Genomic DNA, 6,000 nt, shown 5'->3' with positions numbered 1-6,000 from the left:
TGAGTCGGCGAGCGCGGCACTCAGTAAGTGCCAAGTCGAGATCTCGAGGCGCCTCATGCCCCAGGACAAACTCAGTTGAACCGGGGCATGATCGGAGAGCGCACGTGGCAAATAGTTAGTGTGCAGTATACTGTGGAGGATATTGTCCAAGCAGAACACAGCATTTATTTGTGTGTATAAATCATGTAATGTCGAATAGTGCGAGTAAGTGCGCGTCTGGCGAGGTAGTCTACACCATATATGATACATCTGCATGTCAGACACCCACTCCGACATGTGTTGTGCCAGTTTAATAGACAGTGCCCCCAGGAGAGGGGGGCGAGAGCAGTCTTGCACTCCATTAAAGTCACCTCCCAAATACATGGGGACCGTGGGATCTGTGAGCAGGGATGGTGTGAGTGTTTGTAGGAAGGTGGACTGGCCCGAGTTTGGGGCATAAAGAGATACCAGTGCCACTGGGGACCCATTCAGAAGGCCTTTCATAGTGACAGAGCTGCCCTGTGCATCTACTCGGGAATGTGTGACCTGCAATGGGGTTCCCGGTGCGACCCCAATAAGCACTCCTCGGGAGTATCCTGAATATGTAATACCCAGTATCATGGTCCTCCAGCATTTGCAGAGCGATGCAAGCGTATGTGTGGTGAGATGTGTCTCTTGTAACAGTGCAAACATGATCCCATGACTGCATAGATACAGATACACCTTGTGTCGTTTAGCACATCCCGCCAACCCCCTTACATTCTATGTCAATAGAGAATAGTCCCAATCGCCATTCGCCTTGTCTTGAAATAAAGTTGTGGTGTGGAACGGTCCACAAACCACTAGTCTCGTCCCCCCCTGCGTTTCACTACCCACACAAGGTGATGACCAATTATGGCCAATCCACGGTCCCCACTGTTTACAAGCAGACAAACAGATCAACATAATAATCAGAAATTCCCAGCCCCAACATCCCACCCCAGGCTGGCTTGCCAAAGGGCAATCGGCCATTTGCACTAAAATGCAATTCAAAAAGACAGAAAGGAACAAAAGACAATAATAAACAATATCGGTGCTGTATCTGCTACTTATCCCTCGGTGGATGGGGGTGCAGCTGGGTCAAATGTCACCGCCATCTTGCCGCCTCACTCAACTCAGCCCGGTAGCATGTCCATGCACCCACAGCGTATAGTCTGGGCAACCTAAGCCACTGTGTGTGCTCACAGTTCAACCCAATGCATCTGCAGTTTATGGAGTAAGGACCGGTCCTTCCCCCGATAGTGCCTCGAGCTGCGAAGGTGTGAGAGGCAATGTTTGGTCCATTGCTGCGTCCGAATCTGAGTCCAGTCTTAGAGAAGAAAAGTTCTGCCGTCTTAATGGCTTGTGCTCGCTCCCGAGCCAGCTGGGCCTGCGTCGGTCGGCGAAGTTGTCCTCTGCCTCGCCCCCTGTGGGGCTCAACCAATTTCCAGGCCTGTTGAAGATCCGATGATGAGGTAGAAGGACCGTGCGCTAGGCCCTGTTGCTCGACCCATTATCACGCTTCCTCAGGAGTGTTACAGAACACTGTGCCCTTCTTGTGACGGATACGGAGGTGTGCTAGGTATTGCAAGGAGTATTGTATATTGTGGTCCCTCAAACATTTCTTGACGTCCAAGTAGGAGGATAGCTGGCGCTGCACCCACAGGATGTAGTCCGGGTAGATGTGGACCGTAGAGTTGTCGACTTGCCACGGACCTCGAGCGACCTGTAGGATGTGATCCCGGGCCTGGTAGTTGAAGAGTCTTGCCACCACCGGCCTGGGGAACGTGCCCCGGTGTGGGGGGCCCCTCTGTACTATGTGCCCATGTTCTATGGAGAAAAAATGTGAGATTTTCCCTTGCAAGATGTCTTTCTTGAACCATTCCTCCAGGGAGAGTTCCATGATAGGGCCATCCGCTCATTCAGGAATGCCTACGATGCGCACATTATTCGGGCACGAATGCCTCTCCTGGTCCTCCACGTGTGCCTTCAGGTAGTCCACCTCCTGTTGGAGGGATTGTAATTGAGTGGCTGTTGCAGATACCGTGGCGAGTAGCGACGCCAAAGTAGATTCGGACTCCTCCACCCTTTCAGCTTCTTGTGGTCCTCCCTTAAATAACCAATATCAGCACTCAAGGAGTCGATCTTTGTTCCCAGTGTAGTTTTAATATCCAGGATTGTCGCCAACAGCTCGTTAAATCTGTGTGAGTGGTCGCCACGGTCCACTGAGGAGGATGACTCAGGGTGAATCATGGTCTTCGTGCATGGTGGCGCTGGCTCCAGTTCTGTGGGTTGCGCCACAGGCTTCTCCAGCCTAGGTTTGCCCATTGTGGTGTCAGTTAGAGGCGGGGGTCCAGGGTGGAGGACCGAGAGTAATGGAGGAGGACAGAGTGAGTGGTCGTACTGCTGGTCCCAAGGCCTCAGCAGTGTGTTCGCAGGTTGCAGGAGATGTGTGCAAAGAACTAATATCAAATAGCAGGGAGGACCAGAGAGCGCACACATGTGAGGTTGCACCGTCTCGGTGGTTCAAGCTCAGGCCGGCCGGCCCCACGCAAAGTCAGGGAGAGAAACTGAAGGGGCTGTATCCGGGTGCACAAAACACTCCTGATTCATGGTAGCGGGGACCCACGACACTCCAGCTTTAATAGGTCACCTATCCAGTGCATCCGACCCAGTGCCCCTCAGCAAGGCAGCAAGGTACCTGGCCTAAGGTGTCCAGTGCGGTCTGTGTCTTTCCGGGATGGGTTCCCAGGTGCCCACGCAGGATCTCCGCTCCCCAGCTGCCGCCGGTAGTCAGTGTGTAGTCGGGGTAGGGAGGGGGTCCAAAGGGACAGTGACAGTTTTTGTATGCGCCCGCTACTCACCTAGGTGCCACTCTATTGATGCCTCCGCCTCACTGTCAGTCGTGTGCTGTGTGGATCCCACGTATCGGTAGAATGGCAGTAGGCTGCACAATGTTGTAGGAGGAGAGGCCGAGGGGGTCAAAGGTATGTCCTGCATTCGTCCCCGCTGCCTCCACGCGGGTCCCGATAGTCCTCAGTGCGCAACTCGTCAAAGCGAGGCCTTCGGAGAGCAGCCAGCAGGAGTGACGCAGGTCTCATGGCTCAGCATATCGGCAGGGCTGCGGTTCTCTGGGCCAGTCAGCGCCGACCAATGCAGGGTCTACGTCGGTGATCCCCCGGGTGCCCGGTGGGTTGCAAGCCAGACCGAAGGTTGGCACCGCCTCCGGTCACCGATGCAGGAGAAAGCGTCCCAATGTAGCGCGCGGACGTCCGCCGGCGGAAAGGCAGCCCATCTCCTGTTGGAGCCTAAGGTCTCTCGGGTTCCCCACTCGCGTGAGCAGCGTGTTGCTCACGCACCTCCCCACCGATCAATAGCCTCAGTGGGGGTGAAAGGCGGCTCTGGGAAGCCTCCGGTGTCAAAAGGCAGGGGCTGCTACTCGAAGGCGCTGCATTAACAGGATATATGTGGCGGGCTTGGAGCAGAGTTTAGCGCAGTGCGACCTCTCTCGCCGCCATCTAGGCCTCGCCCCCGACTCACCTGCATTGATTACCTTCATACACGGCAGGGAAAGCTCAAGAATTGACTATACAGCAATCAATGAAGTAACACTACCCCAGGTGTGTCACTTTAAAATGTACCCAAGTGCAGAGAGCGATCACTTTGCCCAATCCACCAGGATGCTGCGCAAGATCACTCAGCTGAGCCTGAGAAACAATTCAATCTCAATTCCAATAACTTACAATTTAAAAAAAAAAAATGGTGGAATCAGCGGAATGAGAAAATGATGGCAGAAGTCACCATTGTGCCAGAACAATTGAGACCATAAAAAGTAACTTAGAAATGCAGGAGACTGTAGAAATGGAAACAAATGAGCATGTTGAGGCGTGGAGGCAGCTAAGAGATGCATTATTAACACCATTTCCAATTAAAACCCAACTGCTGAAGTGCATTTAATGGAGAAAACAAAGGCGGGGCCGAGGAAGGCAACTCTGAAAAAACAATAAAGAGCTATGAAGAAAAAAACGCAAATAACACGAGAAACAAGATACATGGTACAAGGGCAAGAAAAATTGCTTGAGATAAAAAAAGAAGCTATCAAGAAGATCTGTGGAACAAGCTCCACGAGTCCAGTAAACTTAAGAATAGTAACAAAATTGTGGCAGCTAGTGAATGGGTTTACAGCTGGAAAAGAAAAGCAGTATGATGCAGGGAACGCAGTAGCTACATGGGAAGCTTACGTTCTTGCTATGTACTCAGTGCCCGAGACAGTGGGCACAGGGGAAATTCTGCAGTCGGAAGCCAAATGCTAGACAAGCCTCGGCTTTAGACAAGCCTCGGCTTGGCTACCCACGGTATCCAACAATACCCTGATACCCCAAAGCTGCATACCAAGAAGGATCATACCACCTTGTTTGGGGACGTAGAACAACTCATTGTAATTTTAAATCGAATAAAATCTGAGGTCGTAGCAGTAACAAATAGAATCCCGAATTAATTATTCAAAGGAGATGTAGTTAATTGGGCACACTGTCTGACCCCATTGTTCAAAGATCTTTATCAGTCAAATCGAAACTCTACGCATCCTGTATACTTAAATACTTAAAAACTTGGGTAGAAGAAAAACAACTAATACCACGGATTCAGACAGGATTCTGAGCAGGTAGGTGGACTTTAACTAATTTAACAGCACTAACCCTCCTAGTAGAGAAGGCCAAACACAAAAAATCCCGACTATTTGCGTGTTTTATAAACCTCAAGTCTGCTTTCGATTGAGTGCCCTGAGATCGACTATAGAGAAAAATTGAGGTCTGCAAAAATATCTTTTAAGGGGGATTACTGAACTTTACACAGAAACCTAGGCACAAGTCAAGATCCGAAATGGCAGCCAAGTAACAAGCAAAATTGCCATAAAGAAAGGCCTTAAACAAGGATGCATTTTGGCGCCAAGCCTGTTCAGTTTATATCTCACAGACCTAGTTGATGCTCTAGACTTGGATAACAGCCATCCGCTAATCCATGCCTCAGAGAAGTTGGGTTGCCTCCAATACTTGGACAAATTCGTCCTATTGAGTCAAACACCAATAGGCCTGCAACGAGCATGGATGCTCTAAAACACCAAGGGTTAGAGTTAAATCTGAATAAAACCAAAATGATTTGGTTGGTTGACTTTAAATTTAAGACTCACTCCTGGTTTCTACAGGAGAAAAAGGTGGAGGTAGTTCACTCATACAAATATATGTGATTCATTTTCGACCAGCAAATGACCTGCAAATTCTAATTTGCTGCTCTCCAGGCTAAAGCACAATCGCTATTTTACCGGTTTAAAACATTAAAACAGAAACTGAGTTGCCCGTCATTTACCTATCTGCTCAAGATTATGTCAGCTCAGCTACTGCCAACATTGTCTTATGGCATAGAAATTATGCAGGGTTGGGAAATAGCCACTCTGAACAAGACCCAAACGCAAGTCTACAAATCGGTATCCCAAAGTCAGCTTCATCAACCTAAGTATGCCTAGAGTTTGGTTTAAAAAAAACAAGCATGTCAGTGAAAAAGCACCTTTATCACTGGAGATTGCTAGCTCCTGAAAGGGGACCAATCAATAATCTATGCTGGCTGGAAATTGAGATGCAGTAGCATAGCAATGAAAAAGACTCCTGGCAAAGTTATTTAAACCTGGCAATCAAAGATTTAGATATGCAAGAAGCTCGAGTAGCAAATATAGGTAAATCTCCATTTAATCAAGCACTAAACGCCTCAAATTGGTTCTCATGTATTGTAATAGACAAGAATGTACTCGCGCGAAGGAGACACGCCTGAGCTGTTATAAACTCTTATATCGACTTCTCCCCCCTGGGGTATCTGGCAGCTCATTTTTAGGTCTCGCAGAACTAGCGTTGCAGCGCGCATACGTTGCTCACTCTGCGAGGCATATATGTAGTAGGGTATGTTTTAGAAGTAGAGGGAAGCCCCGCCCCTATTTTTAATTGGCTGGTGTCA

Source organism: Triturus cristatus, chromosome 2_1 (assembly GCF_964204655.1).
Source record: "Triturus cristatus chromosome 2_1, aTriCri1.1, whole genome shotgun sequence".
NCBI classification, from domain to species: domain Eukaryota; kingdom Metazoa; phylum Chordata; class Amphibia; order Caudata; family Salamandridae; genus Triturus; species Triturus cristatus.
The sequence above is the reverse complement of the archived record's forward strand: the minus strand, read 5'-3'. Positions refer to the sequence as shown.